Source organism: Bufo gargarizans, chromosome 2 (assembly GCF_014858855.1).
Source record: "Bufo gargarizans isolate SCDJY-AF-19 chromosome 2, ASM1485885v1, whole genome shotgun sequence".
NCBI lineage: Eukaryota > Metazoa > Chordata > Amphibia > Anura > Bufonidae > Bufo > Bufo gargarizans.
Genome location: NC_058081.1, coordinates 412,844,525 through 412,870,991, shown reverse-complemented (window position 1 = coordinate 412,870,991; position 26,467 = coordinate 412,844,525). Strand labels below are relative to the sequence as shown.

The 26,467-nt window shown below is 44.1% G+C and overlaps 2 protein-coding genes across 7 annotated transcripts in view; one reads left to right on the top strand and one right to left on the bottom strand.

Moving 5' to 3' along the window:
* The window catches only part of DOCK2 (dedicator of cytokinesis 2), a 1,177,826-nt gene that overhangs the window by 463,441 nt on the left and 687,918 nt on the right, over window positions 1-26,467 (bottom strand). The window lies entirely within an intron of this gene.
* Window positions 1-26,467, top strand: part of INSYN2B (inhibitory synaptic factor family member 2B) — a 96,054-nt gene that overhangs the window by 2,695 nt on the left and 66,892 nt on the right. The window contains exons 1-2 of one of the 4 annotated variants that reach the window (XM_044280881.1): window positions 5,084-5,280; window positions 25,602-25,648. The exons of the other annotated variants lie outside the window; for them this stretch is intronic. The gene's annotated coding sequence lies outside the window, so the exon portion shown is untranslated. Of the gene's footprint in view, window positions 1-5,083; window positions 5,281-25,601; window positions 25,649-26,467 lie in introns of those variants that run through there. 4 annotated transcript variants of the gene reach the window in all.

Below are 26,467 nucleotides of genomic sequence, written 5' to 3'. Positions count from 1 at the left end.
TTATACACTGCTTTTATCTAGGTGTTACACTAATCCTGCAATGGATGCCGTGCTTGCAGATTATAGGAAAAAGGCCTGTGCATTTTCCTACAGTATGCTGGATTGCAGGGTGGTTGTAACCCCTACAGTGTGTGTGTGTGTGTATACACACTCACCTAAAGAATTTTTAGGAACACCATACTAATACGGTGTTGGACCCCCTTTTGCCTTCAAAACTGCCTTAATTCTATGTGGCATTGATTCAACAAGGTGCTGATAGCATTCTTTAGAAATGTTGGCCCATATTGATAGGATAACATCTTGCAGTTGATGGAGATTTGAGGGCTGCACATCCAGGGCGCGAAGCTCCCGTTCCAGCACATCCCAAAGATGCTCTATTGGGTTGAGATCTGGTGACTGTGGGGGCCATTTTAGTAAATGATTCGAGCTTTGTGACATGGTGCATTATCCTGCTGGAAGTAGCCATCAGAGGATGGGTACATGGTGGTCATAAAGGGATGGACATGGTCAGAAACAATGCTCAGGTAACCCGTGGCATTTAAACGATGGCCAATTGGCACTAAGGGGCCTAAAGTGTGCCCAGAAAACATCCCCCACACCATTACACCACCACCACCAGCCTGCACAGTGGTAACAAGGCATGATGGATACATGTTCTCATTCTGTTTACACCAAATTCGAGCTCTACCATTTGAATGTCTCAACAGAAATCGAGACTCATCAGACCAGGCAACATTTTTCCAGTCTTCAACAGTCCAATTTTGGTGAGCTTGTGCAAATTGTAGCCTCTTTTTCCTATTTGTAGTGGAGATGAGTGGTACCCGGTGGGGTCTTCTGCTGTTGTAGCTCATCCACCTCAAGGTTGTGCGTGTTGTGGCTTCACAAATGCTTTGCTGCATACCTCGGTTGTAACGAGTGGTTATTTCAGTCAACGTTGCCCTTCTATCAGCTTGAATCAGTCGGCCCATTCTCCTCTGACCTCTAGCATCAACAAGGCATTTTCACCAACAGGACTGCCGCATACTGGATGTTTTTCCCTTTTCACACCATTCTTTGTAAACCCTAGAAATGGTTGTGCGTGAAAATCCCAGTGACTGAGCAGATTGTGAAATACTCAGACCGGCCCGTCTAGCACCAACAACCATGCCACGCTCAAAATTGCTTAAATCACCTCTCTTTCCCATTCTGACATTCAGTTTGGAGTTCAGGAGATTGTCTTGACCAGGACCACAACCCTACATGCATTGAAGCAACTGCCATGTGATTGGTTGACTAGATAATCGCATTTATGAGAAATAGAACAGGTGTTCCTAATAATTCTTTAGGTGAGTGTATATATATATATATATATATATATATATAAAATGTGATAGACCAACACAAAGTAGCAAGTATGTGTGAAGTGAAAAGAAAATGACACATGGCTTTCAAAATGTTTAATAAATACAAATCGGAAAAATGTGGTTCATTTGTATTCAGCCCCCTGTACTCTTACCTTTAAATAAACTCGAGTGTGAACAATTGCCTTCAGAAATCACCTAATTAGTATATAGAGCACACCTGTCTTTAATTTGTTCTCAGTATAACAGCTGTTCTATGAAGGCCTCAGTGGTTTGTCAGAGAACATTAGTGATCATGAAAACCAAGGAACACACCAGATAAGTCAGGGATAAAGATGTGGAGACATGTAAAACAGGGTAAGGTTATAAAAAAAATATCCCAAGCTCTAGGGGGTACAATGGGCATTTCTTTTCTGGAGGGGGAACAATTAGTGATGGACAAACATCTGCTGGGACGCTTCGCGAACACAATCAAATGTTCGTGAACCGCAAGTTTGCGCCGGGTCCCATTCATTTTAATGGCAGGCGAACCTGAAAAACTTTTAGCTCATATTTGCAGCCAAGAAATAATTACTAGAAGTGCACAAATAGTCCCACAACATGGAGAGTGACATACCAGATGTATTATTCGAATTTGCGATCTCGATTCATTTTTCTTCCAATGCGAAATATCGGCAAGATAATTTTCGCATACGCGCATGTGCAAATGCACTATACAGTACCCAAATGCACTATAAAGAAATTATATTGGTTTATAACACCCCACTTCAATAGTGTTGAGCGCGAATATTCGAAAAGCGAATTTTTTTCGCGAATATCGCAACTTCGAATATTTCTAATATAGTGCTATATATTCGTAAAAACGAATATTCGTTTTTGTTTTTTTTTTCACAAAATTACAGTACACATATAATTGATTGTTTCCCAAAGGTCCAAAAGCTCAGATCTTACTCACATTGCCTAGAAAGTGATTGAGGCGCGAATCTTCGTAAAGCGATTTTATTAGCGCACATGCGAATATCGGCACTTGTCCCAGAACAGAGGCAAAGGGCTTTGCATTCATACATTAGTGATTGAATTGAGTTGCGAATCTTCGTAAGGCGATTTTATTAGCGCACATGCGAATATCTACACTTGTCCCCAGAACAGAGGCAAAGGCCTGTGCATGTGCATTCATATAGTATAGCACCATATTCGCGAATATTTCGAACTTCGTAAAATTCGATTTACGAATATTCATATTTTTTATTTTAGTTTCCACCTTACAGATTACATTGATTTGTACTCTGTCAACTACAGTCATCACCCCCCACTGTATCTCGATTGATTCCCAAAAGTCCAAAAGCTCAGATCTTACTCACATTGCCTAGAAAGTGATTGAGGCGCGAATCTTCGTAAGGCGATTTTATTAGCGCACATGCGAATATCGGCACTTGTCCCAGAACAGAGGCAAAGGGCTTTGCATTCATACATTAGTGATTGAATTGAGTTGCAAATCTTCGTAAGGCGATTTCATTAGCGCACATGCGAATTTTGCATCTCATAATATGTATTATGCGATGCGAAAATTCGAATTATCGCATATGCAAAATAATAACGAATTCGAATATTCGCGAATATTTTACGAATATTCTTTCGAATATTCGCGAAATTTCGCGAATTCTAATATGGGACATGCCGCTCAACACTACACTTCAATCAGTTTTTGGGGGGATGACTGGCATATCACACCCGTAGAAATTATTTGTTCCAATAACTCTTGTCCCTCTATTTACCTGCAGTATCGCAGCAGAACCGCACACAACTGCCGCACAATACAAATGCACTATAATATACTTTCTAACATAGAAAGTATATTATAACATTGCACAAGAAAGGCAATCCATTAGAATATACATAAAGATAAAATGTAAAGTAACCTTTAATATGAGGGTCCATTCACACGTCCGTAAGTGTTTTGCGGATCCGCAAAACACAGACACTGGCAATGTGCATTCCGCAATTTGTGGACCGCACATCGCCGGCACTATAATAGAAAATGCCTAATCTTGTCTGCATTTGCGGACAAGAATAGGACATGTTCTATTTTTTTGCGGAAACGGAAGCACAGATACAGAAGTGTGGATCCGCAAATGCGGATGCGGACAGCACATTCCGGCCCCTTTGAAAATGAATGGGTGTGCACCCGTTCTGTAAAATTGCGGAACAGATGCGGACCCATTTTGCGGACGTGTGAATGAAAAAAGCATAGCTGTGGTAGGCAATAACAAGTGCTCAGCGGAACCAAATCAGAAACCATATGTCCTACCACAATCCGGGGGGTTCCAGTGCACAATGAATTCAGGAGGGAGAGCAAAAAAAACCTGCTATCCCTGGGCTAGATGATGATGTGGTATTGAAGGACAAGGTGGGCAAAGAACTGTTCCTGATATTGCCCTACAGGGGGGTGCTATTCTGGCCCTGATAGCCTAACCACAGACCACCCACCCTGATAAGAGCGAACCCGTCCGGAACCTTACCCTATATAAAAATGGCCCTAGTAAGCCCCTAGCCCCTAGGCCCCTGACTTCCAGGTGATCACTATATAGATCTATGTGTTTTTGACTCATTATAAACGTTATTATAAGTATATCGCACCCCTCTGTGTATCACACATATCGATAGCACACCTATACTAGTGCTTAAAAGAACTTTTGTTGTCCTATTAGCTAGCGTTTGGGGTCCTGTCCCTGCTCCACACAGCAACCTCTCCCTACACTGGCAAAACACTGAATGTAAAATAGCGGCCATATCAGGTTTATTTATAAGGTAGAGGGTATGTCCATGTGCTGAAATGTCTCAATTGGCTGTCCTGTACCACCTGATGGATGTGTCATGGGTCAAAGTTCTAAACAATGTAAAAGAATATGGCGGGAGCGAATTTCTCCTTATGTTCGCATGTTCAGCGAATCGCGATAGGTGATATACGAATAACTCTACGCGAGATATTTATGGTACTTATTTTTTGGTGTTTTACGAATCGCGAACACACAAAGTTTGCTGCAAAATGACTGCCGGGCGAACCGCAAGGCCATCTCTAGGCACAATGACATTGCTAATGTGAAGGGGACACAATGGGGATTTCTAATATGGAGGGGGCACTGTGCACAGAGGGCATTACTACTCTGAAGGTTGCACAGAGGGCATTACTACTATGAAGCGGGGACAGAGGGCATTATTACTGTGAACGGGCACAATGGTCATTATTACTATTAAGGGGGCACAATGGGCATTATTACTGTGAAGGGGGATAATGGGGATTATTACTGTGAGGAAGGCACAAAGAGGGCATTACAACTTTGAAGGGAGGCACAGATAGGGCATTACTACCGTGAAAGGGCCACAGTGAGGGCATAACCACTGTGAGAGGAGCCAATGAGGGCATACCTACTATGAAGGGGCACAATGAAGGGATAAGTACTTTAAGGGGGCACAATGTGGGCATTACGACTGTTAGGGGGAAAAATGTGGGCATAACTACTGTTAGAGGGCACACATCTGTATCAAAAATACTGTGAAGGTTGTACAATGAGGGCAATACTACTGTGGGGGTATTGGGGGGGTGCCAGACAAAGGACCCGCCCCAGGTGCCAAACAACCTATGCACGCCACTGCTTTTACTAAATAATACATTTTACTCCTTACAGCAAGGAGCTTTGTTATTGGTTGGGTATTTGCAATATAGGTCGGGTCAGTCAGGGGAAGCTGGCGAGAGCTGGAAGGAGGAGGGGCCGGCTCCCAGAAGTGGCTGTATTAAAGAGAGCAAGGAGCGCTGCCCAAGAACCCTGAGGAGCCGCGGACTCATGTGACTGACTGGTCTGAGAGAAAAGCTGACCCTGGGCTTGTGATCCCCCCGGCCGTGTTGTTGTGGCAATAAAAAGCCCGGCCTGTCAGTCTTCAAGTAAGTGATTCCCCCCTCCCCCAATCATGGTTCCATCGAGTCTCACAGTTCTCTGCTCCCCCCTCCTCCTGTCACCCCACTAGTAATCCTGCTTCCCCCTCCTCCTGTCACCCTTCTCACCCCTCCTCCTGTCACCCCACTAGCGACACTGCTCCCTCCTCCTATCACCTCAATAGTGACCCTGCTTCCTCCTCCTCCTGTCACCCCACTAGTGACCCTGCTCCCCCACTCCTCCTTCTCTTGTCACCCCTAGTAACCATGCTCCTCCCTCCTCCTGTCACCTCACTCGTGACCATGCTTCCCCTCTCCTCCTGTTCTCCCCTAGTGACCCTACTCCACCTCCTCCTGTAACCTCACTAGTGACCCTGCTGCCCCCTTATCCTGTCACCACACTAGTAACCCTGCTCCCCTCCACTAGTGACCCTGTGTGTTCCTGTACGGAGAGGGGCCTGGCTGGAGTGTGGCGAGGCCTAGCTGTGTGTCTGTCTCTTTGTGTGTGTCTCTCTCCCTGTGTGTGTGTGTGTGTATGTGTCTGTCCTTGTGTGTGTGTGTCTGTCTCTGTGTAAGTGTCTCTGCCCCTGTCTGTGTGTCTGGGTCTGTTCCTGTGTGTGTGTGTCTTTCCCTGTGTGTGTCTGTTCCTGTGTGTGTACTAGTATGTACTAGTGAAGGCGTGCCACGTGTGTGCCCATTTCTGCAAGTCGTCCACAGCTTCAGCTGGTCTGTCAATGCTGCAGCAGCGCTTGTTGTGTGATGTGAGCATGCACTGGAAATCTATGTTCTACGTGCTGGCCAGGCTTTGTGAGCAGCAGAGGGCAGTTGTGGAATACCAGCTGCAACATGGTCGTCGTCTTTCAAGTCAACTGCCACTATTCACAAGCAAGGAGTGGGCATTGACGTCAGACCTCTGTGAGGCTTTAAAAAACTTTGATGAATCCAAACAGATGGTTAGTGGCGATAAGGCTATTGTTAGCATAACCAGAAGCGCTGCTTGGAATAACTGGAAAACAATACTGATCAAGTGCCAGAAAACCGAGACCAAAGATGCTGGAAAATTTTGAGCAAGAAGCAGCATTAAAAGGAAAACAGTTTGCAGAGAATGTTTGAGAAGTGAAAATCATACATTAAAGACATTCGTAGAAAGCTAAAGCAAGAAAGTATAAAAATGGAACTTGAGTGATATGGTAGAGAATCTGAATCAGAGCTTATGGCAGCATATGTCAACCTGCGGTCACTTACGACCCTTTCCCAGGATATTGTAAGGAACATGGACATATGTACTATGGTCACTTGTCACAACCAGACAGCTGAGAAGCTCTGACAGAAGCCTTTCAGAACCTCCTCCTTGAGTTTTCTTTGTTGTGGTATTCAGTTCCTCATCTCGTTAGCCTCTCTCAGCTGTCATGTAGTTGGACTGATTGCATCCCTTTAAATTCCGCCCCATAATGCATTACTGGGCGGCTTATACTTCTTCCTGGAGTGTGTGTGCATGCTGATCCTGTTTCCCAGTCTGCTACAAAGTTAAGTGCTGTACTTTTATCTGTTATTTGCTGTTTGCTAGATCCCAGGTGACCCTGACTCCCTCCGTGTCTGGTGTAGGGAGCCGGTGGTCGTGTCCCCTCACTATTGTAGGGTGTTCAGGGGTTATATAGTCGAGGTACATGGATATGCAAACATCCACCTTTGGGATCTTTGCATAGGCTGAGCAGCCAGGGAAAGTTTCAGGTCTTGTGCAGGGGTCTCCCTTTTGGTTCCTTAGCTTTGGATCCAGTGAGTCATATATGCATGTTGCTTTGTCTTTTTTCCTGTACACCGTCCGTGACATTATAAGCCGCCAAAACCGTCTCAAGCATGGATCCGGTTTCACTTTTGGCTGAACGCCTTCAGGGTCTTTCATTGGAGGTAGCTGATCTCCGCAGGACTTTTTCTCAGCTTCAAGTGACCAGTTCAGCTGGCATTCATGGAGTTTGTTCTGAGCCTAAGATCTCGCTCCCGGATATGTTTTCCGGGGGTAGTGAGAATTTTGTGCGTTTTAGAGAGGCTTGCAAACTCCATTTTCGCCTTCTTCCCCATTCCTCTGGTGATGAGGAACGGAGGGTGGGGATCATTATATCGCTGCTCAGGGGTAACGCTCAGTCCTGGGCCTTTTCGCTGCCGGAGGGGGCACAGCCCCTCCGTTCAGTGGATGAATTCTTTTTAGCCCTGGGTCAGATATATGATGATCCGGATCGTATTGCTCTGGCTGAGTCTAGACTACGTCTATTATGCCAGGGTAAACAATCCGCAGAGATATACTGCTCAGAATTTCGGAGATGGGCAGCTGATACTGGTTGGAATGATGCTGCACTCCGAAGTCAATTTTGCCATGGTCTTTCAGAGGGATTGAAAGATGCATTTGCCTTTCATGAAAGGCCTATTTCCTTAGACTCTGCTATGTCTCAGGCCGTTCGTATTGACAGGCGTCTTAGAGAGAGAGGAGAGATCTCTCCTTCCTGTCATACTCAGTCCCAGGACAGTGCAGCGGTCCCATTCTGTGCGCAGGGGTCTCAGTCACTGTCAGCCCCTTCTGAGCAGGAGCCCATGCAGCTGGGGTTGATTGCTTCTGAAAATAGAAGATTCAGCCCGCATGGGAGGGTTTGTTTTTGTTGTGGAGGTATAAATCATTTGGCAAATTTTTGTCCCTCTAGGAGATTCAGGCAGTTCTCTGGGAGTAATAAAGAAACAAAGAGGAAAAAATCTTTTAAAAATGTTCCGTCTGCTACTATTGGCAGGGTTGAGGCGGAAATTGAAGGTTTTTCGTTTGCTTGTAGTTCCCGTTTTGTCCTGCCTGCTAGGGTGGCGCTAGAGAGCAAGAACATTTTTTGAGAGATTTTTGTGGATAGTGGAGCAGCGGTCAATCTCATTGATAATCAATTTGCAATAACTCATGGTTTCCAGGTGTGCACTTTGGGAAAGGATATTCCTGTTTTTGCTATTGATTCCGCTCCACTTTCTCAGAAATCATTAAAGGGCATAGTTCACAATATCCGTTTAATTGTGAGTGATGCTCATGTTGAGGATGTGTCATGTTTCGTCCTTAGCGGTTTGCCTACTCCTCTAGTGTTGGGGCTACACTCGCTCACTAAACATAATCCCACCATTGATTGGCAAGCGAGGCAAATAAATGGTTGGAGTGACTTTTGCAGAGAGAATTGCCTCACGACATATGTTTCTGAGGTTGCTACTAAGACTGTACCATCTTTTCTCTCTGAATTTTCGGATGTTTTCTCTGAGAGTGGAGTTCAGGATTTTCCCCCGCACAGGGAGTACGATTGCCCTATTAATCTCATCCAAGCTGCCTAAATCTCGTTTATACAATATTTCCCAACCTGAGAGGATCACTATGCGTGCTTATATCTCTGAGAGTCTGAGAAAAGGACACATACGACCCTCGAAGTCACCTGTTGCCACTGTTTTTTTCTTTGTTAAGAAAAAAGATGGTTCTTTAAGACCTTGTCTGGATTTCAGGGAGCTGAACAGTATCACTATTCGTGACCATTATCCGCTTCCTCTGATCCCGGACCTGTTTAACCAGGTTGTTGGGGCTAAAGTCTTTTCCAAATTAGATCTAAGAGGGGCATACAACCTGGTCAGGGTCAGAGAAGGAGACGAATGGAAGACGGCCTTCAATACCCCTGAGGGCCATTTTGAAAATTTGGTTATGCCTTTTGGTTTGATGAATGCCCCAGCCGTTTTTCAGCATTTCGTGAACAGCATTTTTTATCATTTGATGGGAAAATTTGTATTAGTGTATTTGGGTGACATTTTGATTTTTTCTCCTGATTTCAAAACTCATAAGGAACATTTACGTCAGGTCTTGCTCATTCTGCGGGAGAATAAATTATATACAAAACTGGAAAAATGTGTGTTTGCGCTTCCAGAAATTCAATTTCTGGGGTTTCTTCTCTCCGCTTCTGGTTTTCGCATGGACCCCGAGAAGGTCTGCGCTGTGCTTGAGTGGGAGCTTCCTGAGAATCAGAAGGCGCTGATGCGTTTTTTGGGCTTTGCCAATTATTACAGGAAGTTTATTTAGAATTATTCCTCTATTGTTAAACCACTCACTGATATGACCAGAAAGGGGGTAGATTTTTCTTCTTGGTCGGTAGAGGCGCGTAAGGCTTTTTCTAATATCAAGGAGAGTTTTGCTTCCGCTCCCATCTTGGTGCAACCTGATATTTCTTTGCCCTTCATAGTTGAGGTTGATGCTTCTGAGGTGGGTGTGGGTGCGGTCTTGTCTCAGGGTTCCTCTCCTGCCAAATGGCGACTGTGTGCCTTTTTCTCAAAAAAACTCTCCTCCGCAGAGAGAAATTACGATGTGGGAGATAGGGAATTGTTGGCCATCAAGTTGGCTTTTGAGGAATGGCGCCATTGGCTAGAGGGAGCCAGACACCCTATTACTGTGTTTACTGACTATAAAAATCTGGCCTACTTGGAGTCAGCCAAGCGTCTGAACCTGAGACAGGCCAGATGGTATTTGTTTTTTTCAAGATTAAATTTTGTTGTCACGTTCCGCCCTGGGGTTAAGAATGTGAAGGCAGATGCCCTGTCACGTTGTTTTCCGGGAGGCGGGAATTTTGAAGACCTGCGTCCCATTTTGGCCGAAGGTGTGGTGGTCTCTGCTCTTTTTTCTGAATTGGAGGCAGAGGTGCAGGCAGCCCAGTCAGAGGCTCCTGATCTTTGTCCTCCTGGGAGGTTGTTTGTGCCTCTCGCTTTAAGACACAAGATTTTTAAAGGAACACCACGATACGGTCCTTGCTGGGCACCCGGGGGCAAGAGCCACACTGGATCTCATCGCTCGGAGATTCTGGTGGCCTGCGCTTGGTAAGTCGGTTGAGGGTTTTGTGGCAGCCTGCAAGACTTGCGCTCGTGCCAAAGTCCCTCATTCACGGCCGTCAGGTCCCCTCCTTCCCTTAACCGTTTCTTCCCGTCCTTGGACACATCTGTCCATGGACTTCATAACGGACCTGCCTCGTTCCTCGGGGAAGACTGTGATTCTGGTGGTGGTGGACCGTTTTAGCAAAATGGTGCATTTCATCCCTTTTCCTGGTTTGCCCAATGCTAAGACGCTGGCGCAGGCATTTATTGATCACATTGTCAAATTGCACGGTATTCCATCAGACATAGTCTCTGATAGGGGCACGCAGTTTGTTTCCAGATTCTGGAAGGCTTTCTGTTCTCGCTTGGGGGTTCGGTTGTCATTCTCTTCTGCTTTCCACCTGCAGTCGAATGGCCATCTGGAGACATATCTGCGCTGTTTTGTGGCGTAGAATCAGGAGGATTGGTGTTCTTTTTTGTCCCTTGCTGAGTTTGCTTTAAATAACCGTCGTCAGGAGTCCTCTGATAAGTCACCATTTTTTGGTGCATATGGGTTTCATCCCCAGTTTGGGACTTTCTTGGGAGAGGGGTCTTCTGGTTTACCTGATGAGGACAGATTCTCCTCGTCTTTGTCATCTATTTGGCAAAAGATTCAGGATAATCTAAAGAGCATGAGTGAGAGATATAAGCGTGTGGCAGATAAGAGACGTGTGCTTGGTCCGGACCTGAATGTTGGTGATCTGGTGTGGTTGTCTACCAAGAATATCAAATTGAAGGTTCCCTCCTGGAAGTTGGGTCCTAGGTTTATTGGGCCTTACAAAATCCTGTCATCAATCCTGTTGCCTACCGTCTTGATCTTCCTCAGACTTGGAAGATCCATAATGTTTTTCATAAGTCCTTATTGAAACCTTATGTTCAACCCATTGTACCCTCGCCTTTGCCTCCTCCTCCGATTATGGTTGATGGGAATCTTGAATTTCGGTTCTCTCCAGTACCTTGTTCATTGGGAGGGTTATGGTCCTGAGGAGAGGATGTGGGTCCCAGTGACGGACATTAAGGCCTCTCGTCTCATCAGGGCTTTCCATAGGTCCCATCCTGAGAAGGTGGGCTCTGAGTGTCTGGAGTCCACTCGTAGAGGGAGGGGTACTGTCACAACCAGACAGCTGAGAAACTCTGACAGAAGCCTTTCAGAACCTCCTCCTTGAGTTTTCTTTGTTGTGGTATTCAGTTCCTCATCTCGTTAGCCTCTCTCAGCTGTCATGTAGTTGGACTGATTGCATCCCTTTAAATTCCGCCCCATAATGCATTACTGGGCGGCTTATACTTCTTCCTGGAGTGTGTGTGCATGCTGATCCTGTTTCCCAGTCTGCTACAAAGTTAAGTGCTGTACTTTTATATGTTATTTTCAGGTGACCTTGACTCCCTCTGTGTCTGGTGTAGGGAGCCGGTGGTCGTGTCCCCTCACTATTGTAGGGTGTTCAAAGGTTATATAGTCGAGGTACGTGGATATGCAACCATCCACCTTTGGGATCTTTGCATAGGCTGAGCAGCCAGGGAAAGTCTCAGGTCTTGTGCAGGGGTCTCCCTTTTGGTTCCTTAGCTTTGGATCCAGTGAGTCATATATGCATGTTGCTTTGTCTTGTTTCCTGTCCGTGACATCACTAAAGATTTAGTAAACCTCTTGAGAGAACTATCATCTGCAGCAAACTATGATGAAGTTAAAGCAAGAAGTAGAATGAATGAGCTTTGTATGAGAGACTATGCTAGGTTCTTAGGGGGAACCACAATCTCAAGTGTGACTTCATTCGCTAGCAGAGTACATGAGGAGGATATGAGACAGAGTAGTCATAGGTTCAAATCTGTACTAAGTAAAGAAAAAGACTCCTACTTTCCTTCATATGCCCAGGAGAATGGAAAAAATCTCCAGCATGTAGTGAAGAAATAAGTTATTATCCCTCCATCCCTGCTCATAAAAACAAAGAGAGGCCTAGTCCAGTGTTAGGAAAAAGGTGTGTGAATTTACCCTCATTCTCTACTGGAAGATGAAGAAAAGGACTAACCTAATTCAGAATAAAGTGAGAAAATCGAACCGGATGATTCTATTCCTAGATGCCACGGCAATGCTCAGGAGAATGTTACCATTGTCCCAGCAAGACCACAGAGAATAGTCCTAGCTAGACTTCCCGTTCCGGAACCTACTATATTTTCAGGGGATGTACTGAAGTTCATAGAGTGGAAGGCAAGTTTTGAAATGATCATTGAGCATCATTGCTTCAGTCCAGTTGTCAAGTTATTCTACCTTCAGAGATATGCTGGTGGAGAAGACAAGGAAGTTCTTGAAGGTAACTTCTATAGAAAAGACAAAGAAGTCTACAAACAAGCTTGGGAAAAATTTAATGCAATATATGGTCATCCTTTCTTAGAACAAAGAACCTTTAGAGAGAAACTGAATAACTGGCCTAAAATAGGTCATAAAGAACACTTCAGACTCCAAAAGTATGATGACTTCAGACTCCAAAAGTATGTTCAAGGACTGGAAGTAATGAACAACTATGTAGAAAACCACAGGATGCTAACTAAGCTACCTGAAGAAGTGGCTTATAGATGGAATCACTATGTGACTAAACAGTTAGATCTAGGTAAGAACTTCCCAAGTTTTAAAGAGTTCTCTGAGTTTGTCAATGAGAAAGCACGGATAGCATGTAATCCAGTAACATCATCTTACGTCTTAAAATCCTTAGAAGAAAGGCCTGCAAGCGAGACAAGATCTACAAGAGCAACTAGCTTTGTAACTAACACAGCATCTAAAGGTCCAGATACCTACGAGAGCAAGTTGAAAGTCACTACTGGGATCAGTAGAGAGACACAACCAACAAATCTTCAGACTACCTTCAAGTGTATGTTCTGTGGAGAGAACCCCTCCATACACAAGTGCCAACAATTGAAGGAGAAGTCCCCAGAAAAGAAGAAAAAAAATTGTACTGGATAACCAACTGTATTTCAGATGCCTAAGAAAAGGCCATGTTACTAAGGAGTGTAAGAAAAAGGCAACATGCAGGGTTTGCAAAGGACGGCATCCTACACCACTACATGAAGAACGTCCAAAGAAGGATAAATCCTCAATACCTAAGGATACTAAGGAAGAAAATAAAGTATTGGTATTGTCTTGCAGAGTGAGGGAAGGAGAAATCAATGGCACATCAATGATTGTATCAGTGTGCATTTCAAATCCTTAAAGGAAAAATAAGAGGGTATAAGCCTATGCGCTACTGGATGCCCAGAGTGTTGTCACCTTTAGAGTTGAGTGAACACCTGGATGTTCGGGTTCGAGAAGTTCGGCCGAACTTCACGGAAATGTTCGGGTTCGGGATCCGAACCCGACCCGAACTTCGTCCCGATCCCGAATCCCATTGAAGTCAATGGGGACCCAAACTTTCCGGCACTAAAAAGGCTGTAAAACAGCCCAAGAAAAAGCTAGAGGGCTGCAAAAGGCAGCAACATGTAGGTAAATCCCCTGCAAACAAATGTGGATAGGGAAATGAATAAAAATAAAAATAAAATAGATAAAAATTAACCAATATCAATTGGAGAGAGGTCCCATAGCAGAGAATTTGGCTTCACGTCACCCACCACTGTAACAGTCCATTGTCAGATATTTAGGCCCAGGCACCCAGGCAGAGGAGAGAGGTCCCTTAACAGAGAATCTGGCTTCATGTCAGCAGAGAATCAGTCTGCATGTCATAGCAGAGAATCAGGCTTCATGTCACCCACCACTGTAACAGTCCATTGTCATATATTTAGGCCCCGGCACCCAGGCAGAGGAGAGAGGTCCCATAACAGAGAATCTGGCTTCATGTCAGCAGAGAATCAGTCTGCATGTCATAGCAGAGAATGAGGCTTCACGTCACCCACCACTGTAACAGTCCATTGTCATATATTTAGGCCCAGGCACCCAGGCAGAGGAGAGAGGTCCCGTAACAGAGGATCTGGCGTCATGTCAGCAGAGAATCAGTCTGCATGTCATAGCAGAGAATCAGGCTTCACGTCACCCACCACTGTAACAGTCCATTGTCATATATTTAGGCCCAGGCAGAGGAGAGAGGTCCCGTAACAGAGAATCTGGCTTCATGTCAGCAGAGAATCAGTCTTCATGTCATAGCAGAGAATCAGGCTTCACATCACCCACCACTGTAACAGTCCATTGTCATATATTTAGGCCCAGGCACCCAGGCAAAGGAGAGAGGTCCCATAACAGAGAATCTGGCTTCATGTCAGCAGAGAATCAGTCTGCATGTCATAGCAGAGAATCAGGCTTCATGTCACCCACCACTGTAACAGTCCATTGTCATATATTTAGGCCCAGGCACCCAGGCAGAGGAGAGAGGTCCCGTAACAGAGAATCTGGCTTCATGTCAGCAGAGAATCAGTCTGCATGTCATAGCAGAGAATCAGGCTTCACGTCACCCACCACTGTAACAGTCCATTGTCATATATTTAGGCCCCGGAGTCTTCAAATAGCATAAGAGACTGCTGCATAACTTGAGGCTCAGACAGTTTCCCTGGTATGCATGGGGGTGATGTGACAGACTGATGGGCTTGGTTTTCAGGCGCCATCTGTGCGCTTTCTGCAGAAGACTGGGTGGGAGATAATGTGAACGTGCTGGATCCACTGTCGGCCACCCAATTGACTAATGCCTGTACCTGCTCAGGCCTTACCATCCTTAGAACGGCATTGGGCCCCACCTGTAAATTATGGCGGCTACTGGGACCTGAGGTAGTTGGTACACTAGGACGTGTGGCTGTGGCAGAACGGCCACGTCCTCTCCCAGCACCAGAGGGTCCACTAACACCACCACGACCATGTCCGCGTCCGCGTCCCGTACTAGATGTTTTCCTCATTGTTACCGTTCACCACAATAAGAAAAATATTATTTGGCCCAATTGTATTGAATTCAGGCCTTTTTTTACAGACACCTAACACTATCTGGCTATCTATTTAGGTACCGTATTACACTAATAAAGGCACAGCAGTAACGACAGATTTAGCTGAACGAAAATCCAGAACAAAAACTGTGCTTTGACGGATACTAAATAACTTGACCAGCTACAGCAATAATGACAGATTTGGATGAATATAAATTTGAGGCCTATTTTTTAGGCGCTGGGTGACAGATATACGTTTACACACAGAAATAGACTTGGAATTGCACAGTAGCATGTGTGTGAAGTTATTGAGAATAACCCTATCTGCACCTTGAATCTTATATACCCTTTTAGGGATAGATTTAAAGTAGGCCTGATACAGCAGAAACCACTAAATTAGGAAATTGCTAAATTGGGAATTGTATTTCAACCCAGAACAAAAACTGTGCTTTGACGGACACTAAATAACTTGACCAGCCACAGCAATAACCACAGATTTAGATGAATGTAAATTTGAGGCCTAGTATTTAGGCGCTGGGTGAAAGGTATACGTTTACAGACAGAATTAGACTTGGAAATGCACAGTAGCGTGTGTGTGAAGTTATTGAGAATGACCCTATCTGCACCTTGAATCTTATATACCCTTTTAATGAATAGATTTAAAGCAGCCCTGATACAGCAGAAACCACTAATTTAGGAAATTGCTAAGTTTGGAATTGTATTTCAACCCTGAACAAAAATATATCCTTTGCCAGACAGCAGACAGTATTACAATTGGCTGGCCACAGCTGAAACACCAGATTTAGGGTACTGCTATTTTGGCAATTGTATTTCACCCCTCAATAAAATAGCAAGCACAGCCAAGCCCCTGATGTAGGATATAGCCAAAAAATAACCACACTATTGATGGTTAAATGCACTTGGTGACAGCTTCAACCTGATGTAGGATATAGCCAAAAAATAACCACACTATTGAGGGTTAAATGCACTTGGAGACAGCTTGACCCTGATGTAGGATATAGCCAAAGAAAAACCACACTATTGATGGTTAAATGCACTTGGTGACAGGCTCAGCTTGCCCCTGATATAGTATATGGCCAAAAAATAACCACACTATTGATGGTTAAATGCACTTGGTGTGACAGCTTGACTCTGATGTAGGATATAGCCAAAAACAACCACACTATTGAGGGTTAAATGCACTTGGTGACAGGCTCAGCTTGCCCCTGATGTAGTATATGGCCAAAAAATAACCAAACTATTGATGGTTAAATGCACTTGGTGTGACAGCTTGCCCCTGATGTAGGATATAGCCAAAAACAACCACACTATTGAGGGTTAAATGCACTTGGTGACAGGCTCAGCTTGCCCCTGATGCAGTATATAGCCAAAAAATAACCACACTATTGATGGTTAAATGTACTTGGTGGCAGCTTGTGCTGGCTCTCCACTAGACACAAAATGGCCGCCGATCACCCCAGAAAAAGTGAATGAAAAACGCTCTGGGCAGCCTAAAAACAGTGAGCAATTGAATAGCAGCAGTTCAATGATCCACAGCTGCAGGAGGAGTTAATCACTGCCTAATCTCGCCCTAACGTCACAGCTGCAACCTCTCCCTACACTGATCAGAGCAGAGTGACGTGCGGCGCTACGTGACTCCAGCTTAAATAGAGGCTGGGTCACATGCTGCACTGGCCAATCACAGCCAAACCAATAGTAGGCATAGCTGTGACGGCCTCTTGGGGCAAGTAGTATGACGCTAGTTGATTGGCTGCTTTGCAGCCTTTCAAAAATCGCCAAGAAAGCGACGAACACCGAACCCGAACCCGGACTTCTACTAAAATGTTCGGGTTCGGGTCCGTGTCACGGACACCCCAAAATTCGGTACGAACCTGAACTATACAGTTTGGGTTCGCTCATCCCTAGTCACCTTCATTGATCAAGAAATTTGCAAGAAATTCAAAGTGGCTACAGAACCAGTGAAGCTCAAACTTACCACAATGATGGGGAGAGACACATTAGTGAACAGTCAAAGGGTCAAAGGACTGAGAGTTAGAGGACTTCATTCAAACTGCACATTAGATCTACCTCCAGCTTATACAAAAGAAGATATACCTCTAAATCGAGATTGCATACCTACCTGTGAAACAGCCAATGAATGGGAGCACCTATCTGTCATATCTCATGAAATGCAACGCTGAAGGAGTTTTGTGTTGGACTGTTGATAGGCTACAATTGTCCTAAACCCTTGGTACCACGAAAGGTAATCACAGAAGGAAAGGGTGAACTCTATGCTGTTCAAACTGATCTAGGATGGGGTGCTGTTGGAGGAAAACAGCAGATCACAAACTCAAGACAGGTGACAGGATTGTGTCATTGAATATCTGTCCAAGAGTTACCAACTGTAAGTCCAGCAAAAGTAATCAAGATCCTTGAATCAGACTTTGCAGATATAAGTTCTAAAGAAAAGAGTGTATCCCAAGAAGAAATAAAGTTCGGACACACTCTAGAAGAAAATATTCAGCAGAATCAACAAGGTCATCTTGAAATGCCCTTACCTTTTAGAGAACGACCTTATCTGCCAAATAACAGAAATCTTGCCCAAGCAAGATTGAAATGTTTGAAGAAAAAGATGGGAAGAGATTCCAAATTCAAGCAGGATTATTTGAAATTCATGGAAGGCATCCTCAAAGGACATGCAGAGAAAGTTTACCAACCTAAAGAAGGAGAAGTGTGGTACATCCCACGTCAAGGTGTTTACCACTCAAAGAAACGAGATAGGATTAGAGTAGTATTTGATAGCTCAGCAAACTACAATGGTGTTGCATTAAACGATCATCTACTAAAAGGACCATATCTTACAAACACTCTGTCTGGAGTACTTTGTAGATTCAGAAAGTATTCCGTAGCGGTCTTGTGTGACATTGAAAAGATGTTCCACCAGTTTCATGTGAAGAATGAAGATAGAGACTTCCTGAGGTTTCTTTGGTGGGAAAACGGAGATACAGATTCAGAGCCAGCAGAATACAAAATAAAAGTACACTTGTTTGGAGCAGCATCATCCCCAGGTTGCGCCAATTATGGTATCAAGTACCTGGCTGATCAGAATGAAAAGGATTGCCCATCAGCAGCAAATTTTCTGAAGAAAAACTTTTATGTAGATGATGGTCTCATAAGTCTAGGGTCTACAGAAGCTGCAATCAAACTAGTGAAAGAAAGCCAAGCGTTATGCGCAAGAGGAAATCTGCGCCTTCACAAATTAATCTCAAACAACAGAGAGGTACTGGTACCATCAGTGACTCTGAACATGCAGCAACAATGAATAATGTAGATTTCAATTATGATCATCTTCCAGTTCAGAACATACTTGGATTAGGATGGAATGTAGAGAACGACAAGTTCTTCTTTGAAGTATCTATTGAAGAGAAAGACAAAGACAGCCATTTTGGGCAAACAAATTTAATTGAGGCCTAGTCAGGTTCAGGGCGAGTGAGATACACCCTGTACATACTGTCGTTCTATTCTACTATTAATTAAACACCCATTTAGGGAAAGATCCTAAATTTGAGAAATATGAGGAAAAATAAGGGACGTGGCCCAGGTCGTGGTGCTGCTGGTGGAGCTCCTGTTGCAGGGAGAGGACGTGGTCAATCTTTGCCAGCTACACGCACAAGTTAAACCCCTTCCTCTGGTGCTATTAGGCGACAGAACCTGCAGCGGTATTTGGTCGGGCCTAATGCGGCTCTACGAATGGTGAGGCATGAACAAGTACAGGCGATAGTAGATTGGGTTGCTGACAGTGCCTCCAGTTCCTTCAAATTGTCTCCTACCCAGTCTCCTGCTGAAAAATCTGAGTTGCCACCTGCAGCCGATGTCCATCAGTCTTTCACCTTACCCCCTTGCAAATCAGCCAAGCAGTCTGAGCCCCAAGTTATGCAGCAGTATCTTCTGCTTTTTGATGACTCTGTTAGCAGGGTTTCCCAGGGCCATCTTCCTGCCCTATAATTAAGTGCACCGATACCCAACCACTTATCTTTCAAGATGAGTACATGGGAGGACCACCGCAGCACGTCTCGGGTGATGACGAAACACAGGTGCCAACTGCTGGGGCTTTCGAAAGTGTGCAGACCGACAAGGAGGGCAGGGGTGAAGACTGGGTGGAAGATGATGTGGAGGATGATGAGGTCCTCGACCCCACATGGAATCAAGGTCATGCAAGTGAACTATGTAGTTTGGAGAAAGAGGCGCTGGTTGTACAGAGTCACCAGCATAGCAGAAGAGGAAGCAGGGTGCAAAAGCGGAGTGGCCATCCTCTAGACAGTATGCCCGCTACTGCTCACCGCAGCAAGGGACCAAGCACACCAAAGCAGCTCCAAGGAGTTCCCTGGCGTGGCAGTTCTTCAGACAATGTGCTGATGACAAGACACAAGTGGTTTGCACGCTGTGCAATCAGAGCCTGAAGTGAGGCATAAACGTTCTCAACCTGAGAACGACCTGCATGACCGGGCATTTAAGTGCTAAGCACGAGCTGCAGTGGAGTAGACAAGAAAGGTCTCTGGCTCCTCCTGCTTCCTCTTCTGCTGCAGTCTCGGCATCTTCATCCACCTCTGGAATGACAGTGCCACCTGCCACCCCGCAAACAGAGGATCTTCCAGCAACACCACTACCTGGGTCACCAAGCACTTCCACAATGTCCGACGGAAGCGTTCAGCACTCCATCTCCCAAACACTGGAGAGGAAGAGGAAGTTTCTCCCTACCCACCCGCGATCCCTAGCCCTGAATGCCAGCATTTCTAAATTACTGTCCTTTGAAATGCTGTCATTCCATCTGGTGGAGACAGATAGTTTTAAAGGCCTTATGGCGGTGGCTGTCCCACAGTACGTCGTGCCCAGCTGCCACTACTTTTCCAGGTGAGCCATCCCTTCCCTGAACAACCAAGTAGGGGACAAAATCAGGTGTGCACTGCGTAACGCCATCTGTGGCAAGGTGCACCTCACTATGGATATGTGGATCAGTAAGCACAGTCAGGGACATTATATCTCCATAACAGCACACTGGGTAAATGCAGTGGCGGCTGGGCCTGAGGCGGATAGCAGTTTGACGCATGTCCTTCCACCACCGAGGATTGCAGGGCGCTTCAGTGTGCATCCTGTTGCTTCTTCCTCCTACTCTGCTTCCTCATCCGGTCAGTATAACACCTTCACTACCAACTTCAGCACAGCCAGGGGTAAATGACAGCAGGCAGTTTTAAAACGTAAGGAGAGAAGGTAGGTTATTGGTGGCTCACCTGGTCAGTACAATGTGTAGGTGCTCTGGTTCTGGACTGATTCACCCAATCAGGAGGAGGTTTATAACAATAAAAGTATATAGTGGAAAAACCGGCACTCTACATCTATCAATAATGCTAGGGAGGCAGTATGTGGGATAGTAAAATATATATTTATTTTTGTAAGGGTACGTTTTTTAGGAATGGGAAATAAAGAGGTAAAGGTTCTAAAAATGTGGAGGTCCAAAGGATGAGGTTCTCATAAATAAAAATAGCAATAAGAATGATGTTTTGCCATATACAGCGTTTGCAGATGCACAATACCAGAGATATGTCAAAAAATATACCAAAAAGTAACAGGAGTAACAAAAAATAGCAGATATATGCAGAGTGGAGGTGTGGCACTGCAGTAATTATCTAATAGCGGTTTTCACCTTCCGTGGGTACAGTGAGTGGTTGTGTCCATTTATTTGTAGTCCATAAAAATTATCTATCTGTACCTACGGTCTTGGTCACATAGGAGGTATATAATATATGGATAGAGCGGTGAGAAAAATAGAAAGGATAAAAATATATAAAAAAATGAAAAATGTAAAAATATAAAAATATGTAGTAGGTCAGACGGGTGCTGTACTTAGTGTGGCGTCCCACACATTAAGGGAACTGCACCCTGACTGTTTACCTTTCTTTGCGAGGTGTCCTGGTTGTAGGAGCAGCCTTGCTGCGCTCTGCAGTGTTTGTTTTTCCCGGTCTTCTCGGCGTGCCACGTGGATATGACGTCACTTCTTCGGTGTCTCAAGTGTCTTAGCCGGACTTGGATTTAAGTTTTTTCGTTGGTGGTCTTTTCAATCCGGAGGATTCAGATGGGATTCGTTGCTCGGAAGCGCTTCCAAGGTGAGGTTATTGGCAGGTTTTAACCTGCCAATAACCTCACCTTGGAAGCGCTTCCGAGCAACGAATCCCATCTGAATCCTCCGGATTGAAAAGACCACCAACGAAAAAACTTAAATCCAAGTCCGGCTAAGACACTTGAGACACCGAAGAAGTGACGTCATATCCACGTGGCACGCCGAGAAGACCGGGAAAAACAAACACTGCAGAGCGCAGCAAGGCTGCTCCTACAACCAGGACACCTCGCAAAGAAAGGTAAACAGTCAGGGTGCAGTTCCCTTAATGTGTGGGACGCCACACTAAGTACAGCACCCGTCTGACCTACTACATATTTTTATATTTTTACATTTTTCATTTTTTTATATATTTTTATCCTTTCTATTTTTCTCACCGCTCTATCCATATATTATATACCTCCTATGTGACCAAGACCGTAGGTACAGATAGATAATTTTTATGGACTACAAATAAATGGACACAACCACTCACTGTACCCACGGAAGGTGAAAACCGCTATTAGATAATTACTGCAGTGCCACACCTCCACTCTGCATATATCTGCTATTTTTTGTTACTCCTGTTACTTTTTGGTATATTTTTTGACATATCTCTGGTATTGTGCATCTGCAAACGCTGTATATGGCAAAACATCATTCTTATTGCTATTTTTATTTATGAGAACCTCATCCTTTGGACCTCCACATTTTTAGAACCTTTACCTCTTTATTTCCCATTCCTAAAAAACGTACCCTTACAAAAATAAATATATATTTTACTATCCCACATACTGCCTCCCTAGCATTATTGATAGATGTAGAGTGCCGGTTTTTCCACTATATACAGTTTTAAAACGTATCTGTTTGGGGGACAAACCCTACACCGCTGCAGCTTAACTTCGGCCTTCTGGTTTACTGCCTCATATGCGACGTGCCCACTAGGTGGAACTCCACCTTGCACATGCTGGCCAGACTGTGCGAGCAGCAGCAGGCGATAGTGGAGTTTCAGCTGCAGCATGCACGGGTGAAACTCCACGTGGAACCGCACCACTTCACCACCAATGACTGGCCTCCATGTGAGACCTGTGTTCCTTGTTTGGAGTACTCCACCAACATGGCCAGTGCCAATAACAACGTTCTCAGCGTAACTATCCCACTTCTATGCCTCCTTGAAAAAACTAAGGAAGAGGGATCATTTTGTAGGGTTTCCGGCCTGTCATTCACAAGTAGCTCCAAGTGGGATTTCTGCTCCCACAAACGCCAGGTACATAATTGTCCAGCTAGGGCACAGTTCTGGAGGATGAGGAGGTGGAGGATGAGGAGATGGAGGAGGAAGAACCATGTTCACAGCAGGGTGGCACCCAGATCAGCTTATGGCCATCACTGGTGCGTGGCTGGGGGGATACAGAGGACAGAGACGATACACCTCCCACAGAGGACAGCTTTTCGTTGCCTCTGGGCAGCCTGGCACACATGAGTGTTTACATGTCTCCGCAACGACCGCCGAGTCGCCCACATTCTAACTTGTGCTGATTACTGGGTGGCCACGCTGCTGGATCCCTGTTCCAAGGACAACGTACCATCCTTAATTCCGTCACTGGAGCGTAATAGTAAGATGCGCAAGTACAAACACACGCTGGTAGACACGCTGCTGGTGGCATTCCCATCTGACAGCGTGGGCACAGTGGAAGCACAAGGCGAAGGCAGAAGAAGAGGTTGGCAACGCAGCTGGGGCACCACCAGCACCTCAGAAAGCAGATTTCCATGGCCGAAATGTGGAGAAGTTTTGTCAGCACGCCCCAACAACTAGCACCACCAGCTAATATATGGAACGTCTTAGCAGGAGGTAGCATTTCACCACCACTGTGTACACATGCCTACACGTACTGAATGACGGGTCTGCCTCCTTCAACTTCTGGGTCTCCAAATTGGGTACATGGCCTGAGCTTGTCCTTTACGCCTTGGAGGTGTATTATCTGAACGTATGTTTAGCACGGCAGGGGGCGTCATCACAGACAAGTGCAGCCGCCTGTCCACAGCCAATGTGGACAAGCTAACGTTCATTAAAATGAACCAGGCATGGATCCCACAGGACTTGTCCGTACTATGTGCAGAATAGACACGTATACCTGCCTTATCCAGCCATTGTTATACTGCAGCACAATTGCTCAATCTTGTATTTTGGATATTTCACACTCTTTTGGAGTGCACCCTAATTGTAAAAAATTTTATTAAAACCAAAAAACAGTGTTTGCTACCTCATCCTCTTCCACCGCCGCTTCCACCTACAGCGCTATGTCCACCGCCTCCTCAAACTCCTACTCCATATGGAACTCCACCTCATAAATCCATTTTTTTATTTTTTTTTTATTATTTGTACGTTTCTTATTTTATGTCATTTCACTACTTTGTCAGTAACATTTTTTGGTGAAATTCAACAATTTTTGGGTGTGATGTACCACTGCTATACCTAGTAGACCCGTAAAAAATAAAATAAAAATTGTCAGTTACATTTTCGGTTGAAATTCTAAAAATTTTGGGTGTGATGTACCACCGCTTTACCTAGTAGACCGGTAAAAACTATAAAAAAAATCAGTTATATTTTCTGGTGAAATTCAAAACTCAAACTTTTAAGTGAAGTTCGGCTGAACCCGTTGAACTCGAACATCCAGGTGTCCGCTTGAAAGACTAGCCAGATGTTCAAAATGGAATACAGTCATACATGTAGTAGCTCGAATATGGCAAAGGGAATCAGAAACAAGGAATCATTGAATGTAGAAGAAAGACTGAATGCTGAAGAAACAGTCATAAGACTCATTGAACAGAGATTCTACAGTGAAGAGTTGAAGATACTTTGTCAAGAACCTAAAAAGCTTTCAAATAACCACTGATTGTAGAAGCTTAATCTTGTTCTGCAGGATGTTATACTGAAGGTGGAAGGGAGACTGGAAAATGCATCGTTACCTATCAGAGTGAAGCATCCGGCAATTCTACCCAAAAATTCGACCTTCACAAGATTGATTATTGATCACTAGCACAACATATCCTTGCATCAAGAAAGAAGCTTTACCCAAAGCTGTTTGAGAGAAGGTGGTTAAGTCACTGGATTGTGAAAGGAAGCAAAGTTATAGCAAAGTATATAAGTCAATGTGTAGTCTGCAGAAATGCACGTAGAACTACAGAAGAACAAAGAATGGCAGATTTACCGGCAGATCGTGTAAACCCATCACCATCATTTCTTTATAGCGGAATGGATTGTTTTGGCCCATTCATCACCAAACAGAACCACAAGGGGTACTGATATTTACATGTCTGAGCTCCAGAGCAATTCACCTGGAAATGTTAGAAGATATGTCAACTGGCGCATTCATCAATGCCTTGGGATGTTTCATAGCCATTAAAGGTACTGTCAGAGAGCTTAGATCTGACCAAGGATCTAATTTTGTCAGAGCAAAGAATGAATTGAAGAAAGCTCTAAAAGAGATCGATAAAGAAAAAGTATTTGTTAGAGAATCAGTGTGATTTTTAATATGAATGCTCCACATGCAAGCCATACAGAAGGAGTTTGGGAAAGACAAATCAGAACTGTGAGAAATGTGTTAAGTTTAGTGTTGAAAAAGAACGCCGGAAGAATAGATGATACTTCACTTAGGAGGACTCTATTCTATGAAGTAATGTCTATTGTTAACAGTCGTCCAGGTACAGTTGATAACATCAACGATCCAACAAGTTTAGACCCTTTAACTCCCAACCATCTACTTCACCTTAAGTCCGATTACATACAGCCACTGCCTGGCAAGTTCACCAAAGAGGATTTATATGCTAAAAGGAGTTGGTGAAGAATTCAATATCTTTAAAAACAGTTTTGGAATAGATGGAGGAAAGAGTACTTAGCCAATGTTATGCTAAGAAGTAAATGGCAATCACCCAGAAGAAATGTCCAAGTTGGTGACATAGTGTTAGTGAAAGAAGAAGATTTACCTAGAAGTCAATGGAAATTGGCCAAAGTTCTAGAAGTTCAAAAGGATGAAGACAAACTAGTAAGAAGAGTGTTGTTACAAATTGGAGACTCAAAACTTGACAAAAAAAGAAAACGTCTCACTACTCCACACAAGTTGGAACGTTCTATACAAAAGTAAGTTGTTCTACTTGAGAGTGCTAAAAGACACTTGGAAGTTGAGAAGCTGATGGAAAATTCCTCAAATTCATGTTCAAGTCCTACCACTAAGAACATAGAATTATAGGTAATTTTGGTGGGAGTGAAGCTTGCCAGCTAAAACTGCTAATAACCTTAATACAGTTCCTATGTTCATGTGTTAAAGACAAAAGCAGAATTATTTACTGTGACATCATGTTTTGGATGTCATATAATTGTTATATTTTGTGTTCACAGAAGCAGAAAAGGATAATATGCCTTTAAGATTAATTTTGAAATGTAAGGTAAGCTCAATGACTCAGCAGAAACAACAGAATGCATAGTGTTAATCTGTTGTTGCTGTGCAGAAGTCTAGACCAATCACAGCCAGCTTCTCACACAGCTAGAGTTTTCATCAATCACAGCCTGTCTGGGAATTCCCCCAGCTCCTGCTGCTAGAATCATTATTCACCAGAGACAGGAGCTGAAAAGACATTCACTCCACTGAGAGCTGAGTATTATGGGAACAAGAGGCCAAAATAGGTAGTTAAAGCAGTTATATAATGTTCATATTGTTAGTATTGTGTTTAGAACTGTATACTGAACTAGATATATATGTGTTTAATTACAGTTCCACCAATTGCAAATTCAATTGCAACCATACAATTGCAAATACAAATTGCAAGCTACGAATTGCAAGCATACAATTGCAAGCATTCTGATTCCATATTGCAATCCAAATTCCATACAACCATACCAGATCATACTCAACCAATCTGCAGTCACTGCATACTGCAAGTAGAACTATTAGACCTCAGATATACCTCTCAGAGAGACCATAAAGTGCTTAAATAACTTAAAGTGAGAGTACAGATACTGAAGAGAGAAATATATCCACCATTTTATGTTGAATGACAATTTTGAACAGTTGAGCCAATATCTTATGCATACCGCCATTTTGTGATATCTTTTCAACACATGTTTTGTACATGGACTATCTGCTGCGGAGGGGGCAGTGCTATATATGAAGAAAAGTTGAAGTTAATAAAGAAGTTATTTGAAGTATTTGGTGTGCTCTTTAAACGTACTGTTTCCATAGAACGGCGCTAGAGGAATTACAGAGT